The following is a 23,579-nucleotide window of genomic DNA, read 5'->3' as shown; positions in this document are numbered from 1 at the left end:
GGTGACAAAATGTGAAGCTATCATTAAGGTGTTTAAAATTTAGATATATTGAGGCTGCAAATCAGATGCAAATCTGTTTCTATTATACACACCTCATTATACACATCTTTTTCAGAGGCATAGGAAGTTACTCCTATCTGTGTGCATCTATATTTAATCCATAGTCATATTGCTGAAAACAATGCCTTTTTAACCATTTCAGTGAATGGAATAAATGTAGCAAAAAATCCCCAACATCTCAGATTACTATCCAATTGACCAAAAATATCCAGACAGAAAGCTCTCCCTCCCTGCCTACTGAGCAAGTTGTCTAAACTCTCCATCTCTTGACACCTCTACTCTACATGAACCGCCAGTAAAGGATCATTTCAGCTGCCACAACAACCTGCAATTTACTGATTTATCCCTTACTTCCTATCGTTTGCCCTAGCTTTGTGAACGAGGAAGCATAAGTATCGTTCCAGGTTGGTTATGTTTATTTCTATTTGGCAGAGTATTTTTCTTTTGTCCTTTTAAGGTCCATGGAACTGAGAAGGCCCAGTGGAGCTGACTGTTCACAGCACCACAAATGGAGCCAGCGCAGCCCTGTGCAGTAGCCAGCTATTCAGACAGAACCAGCAGTGGGCTCAGAAACTCGACGCATGCTCCTTGGCTACCTGGTGCAGTTGTGACCTTCAGGCTGCTGTGGGGTCCCATTTCCTCTACACACATGTACTGTCTGCATCTGCCTCCAAATCGTAAAAAAAAAAAAAAAAAAAAAAAAAGCTTATAGTTTTTATAGTTTTTTTTTTTTTTCTATCTGAGCATGAGTATATGGATGACATCTTAAGAAGTACATCAACATTATATTACTGGACAGGAGGAGCCTTCCTCTAAGGATATTTCAGAAAATAAATGTTTTTGTATGCTTTATCTGAGCAGCTTTCTTGCTTTGTGCACTGATTGCCTGCTAATTTATCTCCACTTTATCTTTTAGCTTTCCTGAAAGAGAGGGTAGTACTCCAGAAAGAGCTTCCAACTCATAAAAAATTGACTTTAGGAAGCAGATAGACATCTTCTATTCTGTTTATATGTTTATGCAGCAGACCATAAATGTATATAAACGATAAGAAGTGCTCTGTCATACTTGAAGCATTTTTTAGATTGTTCTGGAGATTATGCCTTTCAATAGGAAAAAAATTCAAAAGCCCTCTTGGTGCTTGTGCAAAATGCCAGCAACATCTCACCCTTTGCAGATAATCTCTCCATATAATGGTGCTAAAATATTAACAAAAATTGCACTGAGCTCATAAATATTTACAGCTATTTGAAATGCCAAAATTTTGCTCTGTGACTAGCACAAATCAACTGAGTAACATTGTGTACAATAAAAAAGTGGGTCACTGCCAACTGTGGCTTTTAACTGCAACGTGATTTGCAAATACGTCGAATTGCTGCCTGAGGACCAGGTACTGCTTTCAGTACGCAATGTCTTCATTGACTGCTGTAGGTTTGAAATAGGTCTGAAGCCTCACATCTACTATGGACTGCCATAAGCTTCCTACCTTCTTTAGTTTGAGAGCTTCTTAGTGGCAAACAAGAAGGGGATTCACCTCCTCTCCCATCACATTGTTTTTCGTCTGCTTGCTTCTGTGATAGAGATGGTTGGAAACTCTGAGGCTGAAGAGAATAAAGGATCTGTCACTCCTGCCTCCTGAGGTCTGCTCTGAGCTCTAGGTTGTGCCAAAGGGACATAACCATTTAAATTTTAAATAGAAAGTGGTAATGGCTGCATTAGGGGTGGGGAGGATGGGACCCGCTCTGGCTGCTGGGGCAAGTGTGCTCAGCACGGCCCTTAGGGAGAGCAGGGGGACCTTTGCCAAGCTCAGAGTCTCCCTACAAGCTTTCACAGCACTCTCTGGGACACAGGAAGCCTGCACAAGCTCCAAAGCAGAGCTCCAGGTACCTGAAAACATTTGGGGTCAAACAGCATATTGGCATTATCAGCCAATTGGCATTAAATGGCTGATAATGCTAATCTGCTGTTTGATATCAAGCATTGGCATTAAATGTTTGTAAGTGGTGATGTTCAGTGAGGTACCTCCAGTGTACCCAATTTGTGGTTCAGGTGCTGGTCCTTCTTTGGGAGTAACCCGTCACTCCATGGGCTGTTCACAGCTGGGACCCTTTCTCCAGAAGGCAGTTTCTGGCAGAAGGATCAGACCATAGGCCTGGCTCAGCCAGCCCCATCATTCAGAAGTCACAGCTCATCCCCAGAGAACAAGGCTGAAAAATGAAGGCCTACCAGTCCACGCAAGACTGAAATTACTTTCAAATTGTTTTGAAGTGTGTTGTTTGAGAAGAGTCTGCCTGCTAGTGCCACTTTTTTCCCCCTCCCCTCTCGGATGGCCTGCTTTGTTCTGCTCCAGACTTGCTGCTACTTGATCTGTGGCCGCACAAAGGACACTTGAGCTGCGCGACTGCCCCGACCTGTGCTCAGAGGCCTCGGCGTGCCCCGTACCACTCCCCACCGAGTTGTCAGTTTGTTTTCGGCTGAAGGCTCTGTGGCCATTTTGAGTGAAATATTCTGAACATATCTCTCTTTGCCATTTCGGTTGCAACATTCTTACCACAAGGCAACAGTGGGGAGCATTTTTGGTTTTCACTTTCTGTAGCATTTTCTGAGGAAACGCTAGTGTGGATTGCTCTAAAAACACAGCTGTAGGTCCTGCGGTATGACTTAAGCACTTAATCTGTCCTGATTGCTTTATAACAGAATGCAGAACACCATTCTTATGAGCTGTTTGCATTAAAGCTCACACTTGAAACGCGCTTTTTATCGTTGAAGTGTTTTCCAAGCATTAATTTCCCAACATCCTGTCAAATTATGTGGCAAAAAAAAAAGTAGCCTTATCACCATCTTACAGATAAAGAAATGGGGGTCAAGCGATCAAGTGACTGACCCAAAACCCTGGAGAGAGTCATAGTCAGCGGTAGGACTGGGAGCTTCAGGTTTTGTCTTGCTCAGAACAATTCTTCATCCTTCCCCTCTGAAGACAAACTCTTGCCAGTAACAGTCCAGCTTTATCATCCTTCAGGGCATGCTGCAAGGTACATTTGCTTTCCCGAACTGTAAGGAGCTGGGAGAATGGCTTTCTCACCAGAGCCAACGAGCCTTCAGCTACTGGGTTATTAATGCCTGGGCCATATCTGCTCTTGGAGTAGTCTATTTGGATAATTGTGTTTTAAAAATGTGCCAAGGAGTGCTTTGAGAAAAGCGTTCCTTTTTAACTAATGAATGTTTACAGGGAATAAATATGTTAAAATAACACGTCAGTATTCTTCGCGTCAATAGCTACTCTCATTTATGGCCATTTTCTGAAACGGGGGGAATCAACAGAAGAGGCAGATGAAACAACTGTAAGTTAGATATATACCTTCTTGAAGGGCATAAATGAAGAAATTGCTAAGTTATTATAGCTTGAAAGCAAGTAATTTTGGGGGGTATTTTCTGAAGAGGGGAGAAAATAGGTAGAGAAGTATGATATTATGGTAAAGAGTGCTTCGGGAGGGCACTTATGTTCCCTTCCTGAGATGCCTGCTATCTGTGATTCCTCAAAACATTATTGTTTAGATGAAAAACATTCAGTACAGCCTCAGAAGATTTTAAAAATTTGTACAATGTTTCAAGAGAATAAATGCGACCTATTAGCGAGGAATACTTTTCAACAGTAATTTTCAACAAATTGGTTTGTTTTGCACTACTGTATAACATCAGCATCTTTTCTTTTTCATTAAAACTAGTCATTTCTTGAGGCTGAGTGGGGAAAAAAAAAAAGAAGAAAATAATTGTTAAAAGCAGCTTAAGTGCACACTACAAATTTTGATAATTTTCTGCTCTGTTACCACTTCTATTCTTGGTATTGCTCTTTCTGTGGAAGAAACCAGCAAATCTTATTTACTACTAATACTTTCATCCACTGTCATCTGTAAATCCCAGATGTTCAGGCACAAACTGTGCAGGAGCAAAAGTTGTCTATTTCCAAATAACCTTTTCTGATTCCCATTCAAAAATCTGCAGTCACTTAAACTTCACCTGCTTGACAGCCCACACACCCACACAAACAGGACATTGTTCTCTATTCATCATGCTTGAAAACCATGTCTGAACTTGTGTGATTAACAAAAAAAAATAATCATGTGGACTTAGCTGTGGGGTAGATATTTCACTAGTATGGCCAACAGCATTTTTTTTTTCCTTTTGTTAAGAGCACGCAAAATAGGTGCAGCACAGTTTGAAAAATTAGGACTGGATAATGCCACTTTACCAGGGCAACGCAGCTGGTTTTTAACTTTGTTTCAGGAGCTGGCTGGCAGCATGTATTGGCTGTGTAGCTGTTCAAGTATCTGAATCAGAGAAAGTTGAAGTGGCTGAGACTCTAACACCTTCCTTACATGAGATCATAGCTGGATTACAAAATTAGCTTGAGAGTAAGACAGCCTGAAAAGGGATGTTGGTCAAAAGGAAAAGCAGATTCCAGTTCTGATGGACAAGAAAACACTATCTGTACACAGAAGAACCCACAAACAGAGAGGACAAGCCAACAGTCCATGGATCCCAATCTAGTATCCACAGGTTAAAACTCTGAGTCCAGGAGTAGAAGGCACCCCTGGGAAGCCCTGCAGCCAGGGGACAGCAGGTAGCAGGAGCCAGCAGCAGCAGGGCAAGGAAGCATGTTTAAAACACTGACATGTGCAGGGGGCTGCAGTCAAGCTGGGTACAAGCGCCACTCAATCATACTCACAGCTGCCCCCACAGAGTTCGTATAAGCCTCCAAGCCCAGTACCACTGATGTGATCTTCTCTGGGATGTTTTCTGCCCTTCAGTAACGCTTCGGCAGGCAAGCAGGCCTACAGAAGTACATAGCCATTCCTGACTTCTGACTGTACTTCTCCAAAAGAATTACTTCCCAGCTAAGACAAGTGTTTTGTAGGTGCGAGAGGGAAGCTTTTTATCATGTGTTCGAGTAGAAACATCATACAGGTCCAAATTACACTCTCATGTATACAAATAGATCTGCTAAGCGTAGATCTGCTTTTCTTTGTTTGGACAGACACTGCTTAACCAAGGAAAAGTTACCTCCACCTGGCAGCAAAGAGGTGTGTTTCATCGGGCACACTTATGTGATGGGATTCCAGGAACGAGGAAATTATTCTTTGAGAGAAAAAGTCCAGGTGCTTAACAGTCCACATGAGCTTCATTTGGTCATGTCTGCTTTCTTAAGGGCGTTCACTTTGGAGCTGGCATAGTACCAGAACAACTTCGTTTTGAAGGTGTTAAATCACTCTCTGTCCTCCTGAAGAGGTGATTCCTGTTCACCAAGCAGCCCATTCTCCCTTGGGTATCGATGTGCACTGCCCTTGCAGGGAAATGGGAGCTGTGTGCACGTAACCACCAATGAGAGCATTCCCATCCTGTTACACCCCAATGCACAAACCATACCCAAAGCATCTGTCCCTGCTGCAAAGAACAAGCACAAAACCTTGTGTGGCTACTAGGGACCCTTCAGGCTCCAGGTCAGAAAATGGTTCACATTGATGGAACTGAAGTGTACACTCAAGTGGTTTGCTGAATAGGACTGATTTGCTTAAATGAGACTTCTGTCTTTGAGGAGAGAGTCGTGCTACCAGCACAGCTCCCATAGGCAGCCTTACAATAACAAAACACAGAATGTGTTCGTTAAATAAGAACATGAAAATACCACCAGGTGAGTAAGCAGATTGCAGTTTCAATAGTGTTTTCATCACAAACACTGTGATTTGTTTTTTTAATTTTTATGAAAAGCTCTTTGACAGTGTCATTTTAAGTAAATCATTCTCCACAAAGCTTTTCTATTTATTCTTTACAATTTCCATCATCAGATATTAGCCTCTTCAAAGAAAGAGCAACTTGTCAAAAAATAAAAAAATAAAAAAAATCCTGTCTCAGAATTTAATGGGAACATTTATTCTTTCTTTTCTCTAAAGATGATTACAATGTGATGGATGAAATATAGAGATAACTATCCCATTGGAAAGTAAACTCCAAATAATATTTTCACTTTTCACAATCCAAAATGGATAAACAGGATTTGGCTTTGGTCACCCACCAAGGAAATTATTAATGATCTCTAATTGCAAAATCGTTATCCTGGTTGATGTACAAATACTAAAACACCCATCCTGGCTTTCAGATCCCCAAAAAAATCTGTTTCCAAGAAATAGGTTAGAAAAATTCTCCTTTCACTTTCACGTTCTGGATATCACTGTTATTTTACAGCTACAACACTGAGCTCAAGCCAGGCGTATGTCTGGATAGGCAGGTTACTCTTCCATATGTGAAATGCCAATTGACAAGTCTGCGGAAGGGTTTTTAGCATACCCAGTTTAGATCCACAGCTGGTATAAACCTGCACAGCACTAAAGACATGAACTAGCTAAGAGTTTTGTCCTTTAATCTCAGAATCCCTACATTAGACATAACATGGCCAATGGACCACAACAGACCAAGGACAGGGGGGAAAAAAGATGTAGTTACAATAATGAAAAAAGCAGAAGACAGGCTCCTCACTCTGTTCATTTCAGTATGTTTTAATTTTTCATTAAGAGCGAGTCCTTTAAAGTGCTGAGGGATTTTCTCAAGGCACAATCCGTGTGAACAGATGGAGCCTTTCAGAAGAAGAGACAACACTAGGACTGAGGTTGAGGCAGTTGGGCATCACTGGCACCACTGGCTTGAGGGGAATAAGATGCTGTCAGTTGTTAGCATAAAAAGGAATTGTTCAGGGCTTGAAAACCAGCTGGTCAGCTCTGCAGGGAAACTGATCTCCATGTCAGGGTCCTCACGTTATCTCAGCTTACAGCTACATTTGGGCAAATTTTATGCCAGTCATGGAGGCCTCTGGTAATTCATCAAGTGTAAGCAAGTAGGATTTTAGATATGCTCTCACACTGTTCATCATGCTGATGGGGCTATGACACAGCACACAGACACAGATACCTGTTACACTATCCAGAGCCCTTCCACACAGGCCTTTTGGAAGCAGCTGGGGAAACTACACAGGAATTTCTGAGCCTTGTCCCGATTCACGGTCCAGGACTCCGTGCCAGACTTCCAGGCTTGTCTGGCTCCCAAAGAAGCCTCTGTCATCCTTGTTATATGTTGAAGTAATCTGTAATGAAATGTGGTAATAGTCTTTCTTTTTTGGAGTGGGTATTAATGTGGAAAGAAGTCTGGGTAGGGCGTTAGTCCCCTGGGAAATTATATTCCAGACACTATATTCCTGAGATGATCCCACTTTGTAATCAGACTTCAGGCCCTTTGCCTTGAGTCAAGGCTAGTCACAATGTGAGAAAAGATTACTTTTGTCTCACGCCCTTACCCCCTTGAAACCCAGAAAACAAACAACTTCCTACTCCCAGAGCTAAAGGACAGAGCTGGGAAAGTGAGCTGCTCGTTTCCCTCTGTGACTGGAAACTAATTGCTGCAACCACAGAATACAAAATGAAAGGGAAGCAAGACATAAAAATGCAGGCAGTAACAGTCCTGGCTGCTAAATGAACAGAATTATACTATCTGTCTGAAAGACCATGCTGAAAACTTGCTGTATTCCAAATCATACTCTTTTTTATGGTGGGTTAAGGCAGCATCTTGCTTTAGTTTATCACCGCAAACGTCAAAAAATAAATGATTTAAACCAGACGTGTGGAATTTGTGCACATTTTAGGGCAGCTCCGATTTAGCAGATGCCTTGTATTAACAATATACAGTTGTGACAGGAAATGTGGTTTAGGTTCCTGGAAAAACATAAAAGCTAATTCCATTACTCCATTTCATGGTGCTTTTCCTCAAATGCTAAACTGGTTTTGATTATCCTGAAACCTTATAGTGAGAGAACTTTGTCGAGAGTATTAACTCATCAGTGCTTATCCTCCTTCCTACACATCTCCTCCTGTTGACCTACATTCTGAGCTACCTGTGAACAAGCCTAAAACACACAGAGTTGTCCTACAAGACCTGGAAATGCTGCAGAGTCCTTTTTCTAGGACTATTTCAGTCATTATTTCTCCTTAGAGATGTTGTGTTCTGCTTCCTGTTCTCTTTTTATTCTGCCTGAATGAAAGCATTCCAGTTTCATTCAGTTTGATTAAATGTTCCAACAACGGCCCCCCAAAACCTCTTACCCATAGTAATGAGACAAATCATGGCAATTGATCTCTACAGGGAGTTTATTAAAGGCCTACGTACAAACACTTTCCAGAACAGTGCTAAATAGGCATGAACTCAAACACACACTCCTTTTGCTATCTGCGTTTTGTCACTTGGTACTTTTTGAGCAGCTGACTTGGAAGAGGCTTTTTCCAGGAAAAGGGAAGCACGTTCTGCTGGATTAAGAAATAATACTGGAGTGAATTCACTTCAGTTAAATTTTCTTCAATACCATAGAACTTACATAGCTTATGTATCACTGCAAGTAAATAGAAGTCATAATAGGAACATGTAACTTTCAATGTACCTAAATACATATGTTTTTCAGCAGTAGACCTCAATGAAGTTCTGAATTCAAGAGCATTCGTCTGATGATTAGCAAGCTATTGTATAGCCAAAAAAGGATCACATATTTAATTCCTACCTGACAACAGAGAAGGACAATTCAGACAACAAGCAATGAAACAACCCACACACAAACACAGACAAACATCTACAGCTAATATTGTGTTTGGAGCAAAAGCAAATGTCTGGAGGTGAATTACAAAATTAGAAAAATCTGAGTTTAATAAGAGCTTAACTCAGCTGCCCACAGTGGAAAGAAAGAACGTTGAGGTTTCACAAGGCTCAGCCCTCCCCTCCAAAAATCTCTCCATCGGGGTATCAAATGGCAGCACGCTTAACCAACGAAAAAAAACTAATCAGAAGCATTACAGCAAGCTTGCATTATTTCATCACGGTACAGGGACACAATGCTGGGATCTTCTGAAAACCAGTGTGTAATATCCACCCCCACCTAGGTATCACATGCATGTGTGGATTTGTCATTAGTCCTTCTGAATTACATCATTTGTCATGGTATGACTAATTCCATGTTTGTTGTGGTTCGTGAAGCCTTAAAAGGTTCCTGTATTGTAGCCTTGGTTTTGACCTGCACCTTAGCCTAGGTGTTGGGTGAGTAAATAAATGTATGATACCCTCAACAAACTCAAGGTCAGCTTTGGAAATCTGGGGATGAACCTACTGTGCAGCTGACTAGTTTTCAGATGTGGCTATGGTAGTCCTCACAAGAGTAATATTTGGGAATATCATCAGGAACTATGTCTGCATACATTTAGTTTGTCAGATTAAGAAAAAGCACAAGGAAGATCTCCCCTTTGAGCTGGCTGAGCAGATGGGGAATGAAAAACTCAGTTTATCATTCCAAAATGTTTTCTTTACCCTTACCATTATCGCATACTTTTACCAATTTATAATAATCGGTAATTATTTGCTGGATTGTTCTGAAGACTTTCCTCTGTAAACCATACTTATTATAATACATTGTGTAGCACCCGAAAGTGCAGCAAGTGATTTCATAAGTAAACAAGAGTCATGCTCTCTGCTATGAAGTTTTCAGACTAAAAAGGAGTGTCAAATAGCTTATGAATACAATTTAACCTTGCTTACTGTGAGTAGCAGAAAATGAACTAAATGGATAATTTGTTCTGAAGAACGTACCCAGAAGTCCCTTCTGAAGCCACAGCTGTTCAGAACACTCACAAATATATATATATATATTTATGCTTTCTCAATAATCCTGTTCCACTGCTTCACACCAGAGCAGTAGACAGAAACAACGTCCCTTAACTTTCCTTCTGCAGGCCTCCATCAATACAGATCACAGCAGAGCCCTGGATCCCATAACCACCTTAGTATCATATGGTAGAAAAAAAAGAAAAGAAAAAATACTCTGTTAACAAGAAATTAAAGGAATAAAACCTACTAAAGAACATCTCAACTTCAATTGTAAACATTGCACAGGAAGATTATGTCAGCGGAGAAAAAAATGCATGAAAGTTGAAACTAAAATGTGAGTTGGAAGAGACCTCCTGAGTTGAGCTAGTCTGACCTCCTGCTCAAGGCAGTGTTTCAGGGGAGCCGTGGCTTTGCCTAGTCAAGTCTTGAAAGGTTTCAAGGAAGAAAATTCTATCATCTCTCTGCATAACCTGCTCTGGAGATACAGTACCCTCCTGACAAGTTTTTCCATAATATCGCATGAAACATTGCATTCCAAGTAGCGACAGATTTAATTAATTCACTAGTGAAAGCCTCCAAGAAAGAAGTTAGGAAAATCTAAATGGGTGTTTCATAGGGTGTGAAGATCATTTAGGGAGGCCAAACGGCTCACAGGGCTCTACTCTGTATGTACACTTTCACATGGTTGACATATGACACACTGTGGTGAGAAATTTCTGAGGATTTTCAAACTTATATCCCAGCATGTTTCAGAGTATGGTCTTCTGGGGAAAGAGATGTCAAATGGATTTCTACATTACCATTCTGAGCACTACATACGTTCACGGGTATTTTCGTATATATATGCATACACTGGCCCCATGCACACATGAAGATTTTCTGTGGCAAGAAACTGTCAAGGCCCTGGCTGTAGTTCTGTGTTGACAACAAAAATAATTTAACAGGAATATTTTGAGTACTTTAGAAATTTTTCTATCCCTTATTACACTATATGTTTATGCAACTTGAATTAAACAAGCCTTAGTGGAAATACTGATTTGTATGTCGTTGAGTGCATGGGCATATAGCTAAATGCAATTTTTAAGTATGGAGTGGCATTCTCAGAACTTCAGACAGTATTAGCAGGGGAAAAAGGTATTCTCAAAAGGCACCATAAGCAATTTGATAGTTTGATAGGTAAGCATTCACATTAAACATACTGATGCAACTAAAGGTTTGAGTACCTGTGTTTGGTGTGACATCAGATACTTTTCACTGATTCCCACTCCACGCTCCTCCTTATGTTGAAAGATACATGTACATAAGACTGAAACTGGATAGATTAAGATATCCTAAACATTGCAATCACAGTATTCTCATTGTTGCCTTGCTCTAATAATATAGTTGTGAAAAAAACAGACACCCTCATGGGCCTGACTTCATCTGCTTTTGATATGACACTGAAAGCATAGAAGAAAGGACAGGCATATATAATGACGACCCCACTAATATTTCCACTGATGCAAGGAGCTCCCCCAGTTGGCTTACCGAATGACCATATGAGCTAAAGATCAAGCACCACTAAAGCCCTGAGGTGTGTGTCTGCACCATAGCTGTAACATACCGCAGAGATAGCTAAGCTGGCATTAAATAAGCTTGCTCAAATGCTGGACACAGTCAAACTGCAGATTAGCCTGCCAAGAAGTGGGGTAAGCCCTCTGCTCATCTCCAGGCCACTGCAATTAAATTGATCTCGGTATCTGAGCCAGCTCAGGTATTTCCACAACACTCTGAAGAGTGAGCAAGTCCTTTAAAGTGAAGAACGAGTCAAGGCTGAAAGAAAATGAGAACTTCATCAGCACAAACATCGAAAAGAGCTGACTTGACCAATTTAAGTACAGTTGTACTAATGAAACTCTAATTAAATCTGACTCTTTGGAAAAGTCAATAAATACTGTTGCAGTTGGTGGATTTCCATCCACGGCTACTGAGTTTTATTAAGAAGCTTAGTTTTTCCGAGAAAGGATTACCAAAGAAAGGACACTGCCAAATTTTTATGGTTTACAAAAATAGTGAGTCTAGATTGTTAGAATAGCATTACATTTCTTCTGAAATGTCTGCTCTTCTGTAAAGGACCAAATTATACTGACAACCTGAACAGTGTTTATGCTAATACAGAGGCTGAGGATTTTTAATGGAGTTTGATCACACAATCTGCTTTGAGAGGAAATCTCTGGGACTTTGGCAAGTGTACAAAGTGTACAAGCACAGTGAACTCCTGTACTGTGATAAAGACAGTGAACAAGATGTCTCCCAAGAGTGGCTTGAACCAAGAGTTTATGATCTGGGAAAGATCCATACTGGAGAGTGGGACACTTTTAGGTGCACATAGGATTAGCTGTTTTTATTTTTTTCTGGACACATGCAGAATTATGTATAACATAGGGCCAAGTGGAAAGTTCACATAATTAAGAAATATAAAATGTTGCTTCTTTTTGTATTTGGCTAAATGGAATTAATTGATTATTCCACCAAAATTGGTTAGAGTCCATCCTTTTAGAAAGGGTAAGGGGATTAAACAGATATACTTCTGGTAAGAAGTCTTGAAGGCATGGACCATGTACACTGGGTAGTCCTGCAAAGTGTTGTTTCCTCTGTGGATTTTGTGTCCATTGAGTCCTTGGTCAGGAGAAGTACCAGAAGCTGCCAGTTAGGAAGTGATGCAAAGTGCACCTCATCCTCATTTCATATCAATTACAGGCTCCCTGTGCAATCTTCAGGGGCTTTTTCGGTTAAATTTAGTTTCAGAGGAAAAAAGGGGATAGAGGGATTAACAGGCAGAGTAATAATAGCTTCTGATAAAGAAACAGTGTATGCTAAATCTGAATTTTTTTCTGCATGTACAGGCCTTGCCTATTCATCAAAGGCTATCAAAACTATTCAGCATGGAAATACACATGATGTGGATCTGTTGTATATATAGAAATGTGGATACAGTCATTGGTTGAAGAACCCCCTAGCTGCAGATTTCCAGAAACTGGAAGAGCACACTGAGAGAAGCAAGACTTTATGCTTGTCTGGTATTTAAACTTTTTATCCAGGGCTCTGCTATTAGCCCATGTCACTCGCAGAATACTGGAACAGGCAAATCTCTGGTCTGACCCATTACAGCTGTTCTTAGCCTATGGGATTTAGAGCAATCATGAGAAAACATGCAATTGCCTTTCACTCTGGTTTCATTCACCATTTCAGTCCTTCACTTTCCTGCCTGTGTGAAGCTTAATTAATTATCTGTACAGAAGCAAAGTGAACGTGACATCCAAGCCACTGACCTCTAGCTCCTTGTTCGCCTGGACATGTACTCACTATTTAGCCTCCTACAGTATAAGACAAAAGAGATGTCACAGTCTGCCTCAGCATACAGCTCTGGAATTTAAGACACAACTTGGTACTCATGTCATTCTGTAATTTAGTTTTGTATTGCTCATTTAGTTTAACCTGTCAGAGCTAAGCAATGAGATATAAAAGACTATTCTGTCCTTAGCAACAGAGAACAAAAAGGTGCAGCGAGCTCCTTGCGCAGAGTTAATAGTGAAGATCTCACAGTTAAGCCCAGGCAGACTGGGCAAAACATGGGTTCTCTCTAGCCACATCTCCCATGTAGATGATGATGGATGAGTACCCCCAAGCTCTCTGCCACACAAATATATACAGTCTGTGCTTTAACATGAGGTTTCACAGTATATGTACATCCCCAAACACAGCAGTATGGAGCAAGGAGCAGGTCCCTGCATAAACATGCTGTATCTCCCAGGTCCCTGTTCTTCCTACAGAGCCCTTCTGCTCCCCACTACAGAAAGTACGTACATACATTCCCCTTCATTTAGCCCCATACCTTGGAGTCACTATCACTTTACAAGATTTGGCAGGCAATGTCCTATTTGGACTTCCAACCTCTCATCTGAAATACAGCAGGCAAACATCACTCAACAAGCTGACAATGAAAGGAAAAACCTTTGATACACCAACTTAGTAAAGCCCAATGTCCTGGTTGCAAATCCACTGTAATCCTGTGTTATCAGAAGGCACTCCCACTTGCTGAGAATCAGAAAGCTTTCTACTCTGCTATTATCCTCTCTAACATCCACGCTTCCCCTGCTGCTTTTCTTTTCTTGTGCAGATACTGCAGCACGTGGAAAATGCTGAAACTGAACTGCTGATAACATCACACCTTTAACAAACTTGCAGACTGATGGATTCCTACCAGAAACTGTGTTCACAGAGCAAGCTGTAAATTTAGAAAGGCAAGCATGTAGTTTGACTGAAGGGAATGTAATCCAAGAACTGATGATACTGTTAGATAAATGCCTGAAAGGACCAGCTGTAGTAAAGAATAAGCTCTCAACATCTTTCCTAATAGAGTGTGTCTCTTTCTAAGAAAAGAAAAAAAAAGTGTTTTTATTATTCCAGTCTTTTACCAGAATGTGCTATCATAGCCTATCATCAGGATACGCATGAAGGAACAGGAAAAGCAGCATACATATATGCATGACCATGTCAATTCAAGATATGTGGGGAAAAAATACTTGTAGGATTTCAAACATGTCCATTAAGATAAAGTATCACCCATTTGATATAAGAAAAAACTCTGCTGGAGTGAAACCATACAACTGCTGCAGATCACAAACCCTAGATGCTGTGCGTGACAATGGAAACTATAATCCCTCAGGGAAAAATGAACGAACAAATTAACACCCCCTTAAATATTTTTAGATGTCTCTTTACCAGCAAATATTGTACAGTCTCCTGATATCCAGAAAAATAGAAATAGCTCTTTCTCTACACAAGGTCCTTGATGCTCAGGTCTGCAGAGAAAAAAAGACCAGATCTCTGAGGAGGATCAAGGCTTGCCAGACAGACCTGGTGTGGATTTACTCTCTTTCCTCATACCTTTGTTCCAGCTGCTTGTTCGGTAAAAGTGACTCCCTCCTCTCTCATTACACTGCCTGTTTTCACATGAGACACTCTTTTAACATAGAATTCTGCATTTTGTACCCAATGTCTCTTTTTTGCTTCCTCCCTCGTTTTACCGCTTGACTTCAAAGCGTGTCCCCCCAGCATGGCACGGCCCCCTCGGGCAGCCTCATGCTGCCACAGGGGCCCCTCTGGGTGCTTCCAAATGCAGCCCGGTTCTCTTGTTCAATGAGAGAGGCAGCAATGCAAGAGAAAACAGCACCCAAGAGGCTGCCAGCTTCCCATCCCCTCTCTCCCCTGCCACAACCATTGTGGCCATAATGGCGAGCAGCCTGACGTGCTCCTGCTGCCACTGCCATGGCCTTCAAGTGCCGGCGGTGGGGGACACCGCTTGCCATGTCACCCAGGCCCTACTGCGGGTTCCCCATGGAACTACAGCTAGTGGTTGAAATGTCACCTCAAAGCCCCATCTCTGTGGGCCTGGGGACAACCCTGCTGGGACCCTCCGGCCCAACAGCCCCTCTGGGGCAGCTGTGTGGGGTAAAGGAGGCCGCCCCGCACCACATCACCACCCTCTGCCCCCTTACGCTGCTCTCTCTGCTGGCAGTTTGGGTTTCTCTGGGAGCTGTTGGGGAGCGTATCTGCACTTAGGGAGATTCCCACTTTGCCTAGCAACCCCACAGTTTTATAAGTGCCCATTCTGAGTGGAATTAACATGAAATTCCCAAGCCCATTGTATTTCCCATTGCCTGTGGAGAGAACCCCCAAACAAGCGTATTTGAAGCACTTGTCTTGTCTGCTACTTATTTAGTTGCCAGTGACAGAGAGAAGTCTCCAGGGAAAACAGCATTTTGCAAGAACTTGAATTTTATTTTAGCCAGTTGTGACAAAATAACTGAGTATATCTTAGCCCACTTTGGATCTCCATTCCCCATAAAAAAAAAGTGGGCTTATTAAAAGACTCTCCTAAAAGAAACAGTTTTAAAGTACAGTCACATAACAATCCATGTACAAAGACCATAAAAAATTCCAGACATCCTTTAGTTGTGGTGGTTTAATTTCTGGAAAAGGTTTCTTTTTGAGTCTCCAGTTACAGGCCCAAAATCCACATTTCCACACTCAGAATATAACAAAGGCCCCTGAAATTGAAACAAAGGGACACAAGTGACTTTCTTTTTAAGGATCTGCAAGCTGACAGGGAACTACTATGGGAAACAGATGAGAAACACAGACTCCAGCTGAGCTGTGTGAAACAGCCAGTCCCTGTTTGTTACTAGACAAAATGGCAGGCACGTAGAGAGCTCTTTTTTTTTTCCTGCTTTCTCTCTTATGCTCTATTTTATATTTCCGTTATGAATTGCAAGAAATTCTTTGAAGGGATGGACCAGGGGCAGAACTATCTTTTCCATACCTTCCAAGGTCCTCACACCCCTAAGAGAAGCAAGGCAGAGTTTATGGGTGTCTCACCCCATGCCCAGCCAAAGCGCAGGGGAGGGATGGAGCACGCAGCTCTGTTGCCGCTGCGTGCAAGAGGACACACGTGCACAGGGAAGGACAGTTGCAATGGCATTAAAAATAAATTGGCCCGTGGGGAACTTGGAGTCATTGACAACCAGCTGGTCACCATGAGCTGGGTGGGACCAGTTCTCACAGAGTTTTTGAACAGTTTTTTTTTTTTTTTTTTAAACAGGAAAGAAAAGTTATTATCTATTTTTGCCAAACAGTTTAATTGAAAAAGGAAGAAACATCAGTCTTGGAGACTGTTCATCCAAATATATTATTCTCTGAAAAGCACGTATTATCTGCATGCTTTAAGATGAGTCACCAGTGTCCTGCTATGCCTGGAGAGTGAACAAATTGAAGAGCCAAACCTGTTTCACAGCAGTGGGGAGCAGGCAGTTACTAAAGGGATAGTTTAGTACTGGCACAGGTTACCAAGGGATTCTGTGCCACTCCCATCCTTCTAGATTTTTAGACAAACAGCTGCCAGAAATGATAGATGGGTGTAAACCAGAAGGGAGAGCGCATCTTGCAATCTCATATGGTTCTACATAGGTCTGAAGAGATCCTTCAGGACAACACTTTGCATTTCATTACCAGTCATAAGAGAAAGTATTAAAAAAACAACACACTTTCTATACATTTATCAGTCAGAGCACACAGCAATAACTCTGACTTTGAGTAATTATTCCTGTTTTTACCCAGAAATTATTTTCAGGGGACAATTTTACATCCTGGATTTGCCTATATTAGAATATGCTGCTACCTGCCTATGCAATAATTCACACTGATGGAGGAACATAACATACATTAGCAGATCTGGCCTAATCAACCTCTACAGTTGAGCATTTGAGGGCTCTTGGCAACAACAGCAATTCAAATATGAAAAAAAAATTTGAACACTCAAGAGCCTAATTGATAGAGGAGCTTTATTAGCTGGTAGGTATAAAGCCTCACCTTCCATACAGAAAAAAGGTACTTGGTTTTGTTAATTGGTTAATGATGAAGCAAAGCCTTTGAACATTGGCCTATTCATATAGTATCTGGACTGTTACAACACTAAGGATTTGATGAAATATTTGAAGGATAACTTGACCCTGCAGATGTTGTTAATGCTCAAGTGCTGAAAACATAAACTAACTCACATTTAAGCAATTGAATAAAATTGCCACCAGTGCATGTGGGATGTATGACCATATATGACTTACAATAACTATAAAGCAGCTTGAGTTATAAATGGCTTGCTTCAGGAATTGTTCTCTGGAACTTAACCCCAAATCATTTTTCTTTTCTTGGTCTTATCCTGTTTCTGCCAGGATAAGGAAATTATGTGGATAAAAAGTGATGAACTGCTAGCAAGGTGTTGCTTGGCATAGAGATTTTAGAAATAGAAGATTATTGATGTTTCAACCCTGGCTTCAGCAGAAATAAAACAGTGGGGTTTTTCTTCATAACTTAAATGTGAGTAGTGAGAGATGAAACTAGCAAAAAGCCACAAATACTATTTTGGTTTTATCTAGTCTCTGTCTAATTTGATAGTCCACATGCTGGGTCCATGGCTTCTAGCAGAGACCAACACTGCATTTTTCATGAAGGAGCTGTAAAAACAAGTGATGTTCTGTTGTAGTTCAGAACTGGGTGGCAGATATGCCTGGAAAGTGTACTTGTAGAAGCCGTCATATAGACTTGAGTTGTTCTGTTGACCTACTTACTAGTTTAGTGCGGACATACTGTGACCTGCTTCAGAATTTGCACCAGGCTTACTTAATAAATTTGTACTTTGCAAGACAGAAAAAGCCCACACAGCACAGTATACTGTATAATAGCTAACTGATAAAATCTAACAGGAAGTCTACAGGAAGTACTGCAAACCAGATGGGAAGGAACATAGGCATCCAAGAATACAGCCAGATTGCTGAGATAACTTAGTACCACAAAATAGTAACCTTAGTTCATTTCTTCCCTCATCTCCATGAGTTTTTATGCCCACTTGGCTTTGAGAAGTCTTCATTCTGAGTCTTTGAACCTGTTTATAGTATGCAGCATATGTTTTTTTAGGCATATGTTAAACATGATCTCTGTTATGAAATGCTGTTAATTCCTGGCCACAGGAGGACTGGCAAGTTGGAGATGCACGGCACCATACTCCCCACGGGGTAAAGAAAAAAGTCAAAAGAGCTCATCCATCTCATGGCTCCTGACCTAGAAAATATCCTCTCATCTCAAGGGAGAATCTTGAAGACCAAGACGGTCCAACCAAACTAAGCGCCGTATCGTGAGTAAAAGAGCTGAAAGAGTGGATGTGTTTGCCAGCTATTGCTGAACTAAAGATAGAAGGCTCTGCTTATGGATTGACCCAGAACATCTAAATACATGAAAAGAAAGCATTTTCCACTGTCTACAAAAGGAGAAATTCTGGAAGAAGGGATTGATGCCAAATATTTTTCTAAGCTTGATGTGTCAGAAGGGCTCTGGCAAATGCCTTTAGAAAAACAGCTCATGTTTGCACATATTCACCAACTTTTTTGGGAGACAGTTTCTTCAGAATGCCAGTTAGGTTGTGCTTGGCACCTCAGACATTCTACTGGAAAATACAACATGTTTTTTTGTTGCTCTAGAAGGTAGTAAGGTTTACAAAGATTATGTTTTGGTCTGGGGAAAAAGAGTAGAAGTGTATGACTGAGGACTTGAAGTAGAAAGAGCTGAAGTTTCTGGCTAAAGCTAAACAAGCAGAAGTATAAACTCTAATGGAAATAACATACTTGGGAGAAAAATTAACACAGCAAGGAATACAAACAAACCACAGTACAGCTGAGGGCATTGCAAACTTGCCTAGTCAAGGAAATGGAATAAAGAATTAATGGAATTATGAAGTTTGTAACAGCATTTGTACCTAATTTAGTTATTTTTTTTCTGATTTTCTCAGAATTACGTTGATTATAGCTTTGTTATAAGGATTTCAGATAGCTACGCAAGACTGGCCCACTGTCGTACATACAGCAAGTTTTGAAAAAGTTGGAATGTTTGCCTGTGACTATGTGAACATACGCCTACCAGCCTGCAGCTTTGCACTAGGAAAGGTGTTTTTAGAAATGAGAATCTGTAGAGCAGTACTAACACCAACCTGCTTTGACTGCAGCAATGACTTCAGATATATCTTTCAGTAGCACATGTCTTTCAGTGGGCCTAAGGTCCTCACACTGTATCTTCTTAGTCCTTGCAGTGTGCCCAGTTAACTCACATATTCCCCAGGCTGTCTTAGCCCTTAAGCAAATATAGGTAAGACCTTGAGACCTTGTGTCAACTGTGCCACTAGACGAGTTTCAAGGGTTTACCTGTTGCTGTCATTTTTATGGTAGTCTGCCTAGATTTAAGGATTACTTTAGCTGATGAAGCCTGTTATGAACTATGATGCCTTGTTATGAGACCTGCTTGGATTTGGACAGTAAGAAGGCTCAGGGCTATTGCAGTACAAAGAACACGAGATGAAGGAAAAGTCAATAGAAGAGAAAGTTCACCACTCTTAAGATCACCATAGGGATCTATTGTCTTGTGAAACGCAGTTTAACCAAGTTGCAGATTTTTGCACGTAATGTGGCACCAGTCTTCACTGATCTCCTCACTTCCAGTTTCACTTAAAAACACATGCTGAACCAGTTTGAACTCTGAGTTGCACAGTCCCTGTGATCTGTCTGGTTGATCGCTCCTAAGAAAGCCAAGAGCCCAAGTATCAACTCTATGGTGCCTGAATCTTCCTCATGCGCTGCCCAAGGAGAGTACTACACACAATGCCAAGGCAAATAGCTTTGGCATTCTTTGTATAGATCAGCAACAGATCTTTCAGTACAATTTGCTGCGGTCACAATTGTGACATTCCTTTTTTTAAGCAATTGTAACACAACTGATCTCTTGAGTTACAGACTGTTGAGGAGGGATCCCTGCACAAACAGCAGTGAAGGGAACTGTGCGAACACTGAATTGTACAGGAATGAGTCAGTGGTGGTTTTTCTAACAAAATAAGTAATAATGAAAACTGGAACTGGACATCTGCTATCTGTGGTTTCTAAAAGGGATTCTTTTCCCCTAAGATGGGGGAGGGACTTTAAATGGGGGGACCAAATTTTGTTTGCAGTTACACGTTTAACAGCAGGAAGCTAATTCACATACACAAGTACATACATTCTGCATCACTGATACTGCCTAATTTCCAAGCTGAGCCCACAAAACAATACAGTCATCAGATCTCTCAAGATCTTGGCTCCCATCCCCAAGACTAGATTGGAAAGGTACATCATTAAGAAAAAGATGTTTGTGTGTCTTGTAAACAAAAAAATGCTTACCACTAAAAGACCACCATGTATAGGAACAAGGCTATGAAACAGGAGTAGAGTGAGGATTGAGGTCCAGTAGCAGAAGGCTGCAGCTGTCAGCTTAAGGCTCACTCTCCAGCAGTGCTTATCCATCTGTAATGACCAGGAAGCTCCAGAGCTCTTCAGGGTTTCTCCAGTAAAGGATTTTCCTGCATCATTATCAGAAGCTGGTCATCACAGACACTACGTTAACATCAAGTTCTTAATGAGGGAATGACGGTTTAAACCAACCAAACCCTTGGGGTTTGCTATGTATGCCTGTGTTAAAACCTTGACACCAAAGGTAGGATTTCTGGCCTTCAGCTCATAGCTGGGAGTAAGACTATACTAACAGGATTCTTTTTAGTTTTTTTTTTTTTTTTTTTTTTTGCCAAAGGTGAGGTCAGCCTGCAAAACCTGCCTCAAAACCCACTCCAACAAGTGCACCCATGAGACTAGCTAGCACCGCTGAAACAGGCTCTTCAATGGGAAGCATGCTTGTTCGTGTGCAAATGTAGCAAATTCAAATCCCAGCCTCCAAAATGTAACACACCACCGATACTGAAGCACCATATTTTCTATTTCTTAAGATTTGGAGATCCTCCTGCGTGTTTTTTTTCTTCCAAACATGGCCTTTGTATTTCTGTACCTCAATATTAAAAATTTTGCAAGTGTTGCTACAACATAATAACGTCCCCTAAATTAATGCGGATTCTTGTTTGCATATTCTTCTATGCCCTATAATCCTACTCTTAATCACTTTTTTTTTTTACACCTTTTTTCCTTCTTTTTTCTTATATAAGGATCTTTAGACATTAACAGATTCTACACGCTTTGAAAATCTTAGGACAAACTATGCTACTTTAGATGTTACTGTGACACATACTCTGACAGATACATCTCCAGCGTCATGTCTTCCAGCAGGTTCTCCTATTCTTTTTAAAGGAATTAATCTGAAAAAAGTGCATGTAGCTCAATTCTGCAGCTTTCTGCTCCAAGTGGTAGGTAAAATATATCAACAGACAGTAAAAGGATAGTTCTATTTTTTCCATAATATTTTCCCTTATAACGTAAGAGCAAAAACTTCACACCATTTAGGTCAGCATTTCCCATTGGGCCAAAACACAATCCTGAAAATTCTGTGAATTGCTGAGGATATTAAACGCTGAGGATAAGATTACAGAGAAACAATGCAGCCATTTTGAGCCGAGCTTTCCCACAGTGAAAGGTTCAGGGAGGCCCAGCTGGTTGTTTTGACTTCAGACACTGACTCAGGGATTGGAAAGTTGGACACCAAGGGTGGAGTAGAGAAACGATTTGGCAGGCAAAAGGAAAAAATTAACCTTTTTCAGTCCACATGCTGTGTTCTGCAGCTACCAGCCACTGCAGGGTCTAAAAACAGATTAGCTTCTGTAGGTAGTGGGATTTAGTAGCATACAAGTGATTATAATACCTTGTTTTGCACCTCTTTCATTTATGTTCTGCTTTTTGCTGGCTGCCTGGAAGCAACTTGTGTACACTGTGTATCTTAGAGGGGCCCAATCCTGTTTGAAAGTCTCAATAGTGCCATGACAAAAACTGCATGTTATATCTACAGAATAAAATTGCGGGAAGCCATCTCTATCTGAGCTTCTAAAAACTCATCTTCAGTTTTTCACAGAAGCCTCCCCCCCCCCCCCCCAAGCATTTGAATTTTATTCTGAATATTTCTTTTTTTTGGAATAAAACCGAACGTATTTTCTGATGGTACCTCAACAGTAGAGCAGCTATTTTGGTGGTTGCTTTGTTTTGTTTTCTTACATGCTATGTTTGCTCACTCCTGCTCCTTTCCTGGACAAAGCATGTTCAATAACATATAGAGAGACGCCCTCAGAAGTGCACAGGCTTGCTCCTTGCAAACAATTTGAGTCTTGCTTCTGGCTTGCTCCAGAGTGAGAGACGTGGGCGCCGGGGCCACGGGGCAGGGCCACGGGGCAGGTTGGCGTGCGGTGGGGAGCCCTGGCAGGCAGCAGGAGAGCAGGGCAGCTGCCCCAGCGTGGGCTGCTGCTGAGGCAAGCCCGCCAGCTCCGCCATGCCCTCTCGCTGGCGAGGTTGCAGCTGGGTTTTACAGCTGCACACAGGGATGCCGTTAGGGCCGCGGCACACACCAGCGTGCAGGAGGCCAGCAGACACCTACTTGCTGATTTATAGGCATCGCTTTGTTGTGCATTCCTGCTGCCTGCGGGATCCTGCTGACTTTACACATGCTTAGCTCCCAGTAAGATCAGTGGCAACTTTGCCTTCATTGAGATCGTAATCCCGGAGCCTCCAAGAGGGAATATCGACAGACAGTGCCAAACCACTTGGTATTCTGTGTTTAGAAGGCTGTGCAGGCTACAGCAGAGAGTAATTCAGGGTGTATTTATTGCTGCAGCGTGACACTGGCAGGACGTCTAACCTCCTGGTGCATTGGCTTGCCCAGCTGGGGAATGCAGGCTACGAGGGGTGTGAATTCCCGTTTGGAAAGTGTGTTGAGATGCTTCAGAGAGGAAAAGAATTGTTTCTACAGAGCTGTTATTGTCTGAAGAGAATTATGACTTTTACAACTGAGAACTACCAGCTTTAAACAGAGATTTCTGTCTTAGCCTCTCTCTTTCTTCCAGCGAAGCATTTTTACTTTTTATACTGAGGAAGCCCCAAAGGCATTATTAGTAACATGTTTTCTTTCCTCTTTCTAAAATCCCACTTTTCAGTTTTCTTTCACTATCCGGTCCCAGGTTAGTGAGTACTGACAAATACTATCAACACATCTCGACAAAGAATAAAGTTCTGTCTAGAGCCATTTCACTCCCTCGAACATGTTGAGCTAAGAAAGCTAAAGAAGCGGGGGTGGGGGAAGAAAGACAGAAATGAGAAACATTTCCAAACATAACATAAAAGGTCTTGCTTTAAGACCATGGATTTCCTTTTTGGTACTTTCAAAGAATGCGTCTTTAGTTCTCTCTGGCTGTGTGACCAACAGTTGTGGGGTGTGTCTGTGGTTTTCTTCTCTT

The 23,579-nt window shown here is 41.5% G+C and overlaps 1 long non-coding RNA gene across 1 annotated transcript in view; it reads right to left on the bottom strand.

Moving 5' to 3' along the window:
• LOC121068688 overlaps window positions 1–23,579 on the bottom strand; it is a 41,920-nt gene that overhangs the window by 3,043 nt on the left and 15,298 nt on the right. Inside the window, exon 2 of the long non-coding RNA XR_005819033.1 lies at window positions 1,545–1,659. This is a non-coding gene — a long non-coding RNA (uncharacterized LOC121068688). The remainder of the gene's footprint in view (window positions 1–1,544; window positions 1,660–23,579) is intronic.

The sequence above is a fragment of the Cygnus olor genome, chromosome 3 (genome assembly GCF_009769625.2).
Source record: "Cygnus olor isolate bCygOlo1 chromosome 3, bCygOlo1.pri.v2, whole genome shotgun sequence".
Lineage (NCBI taxonomy): Eukaryota > Metazoa > Chordata > Aves > Anseriformes > Anatidae > Cygnus > Cygnus olor.
This window is presented reverse-complemented; position numbering and strand designations above follow the sequence as displayed.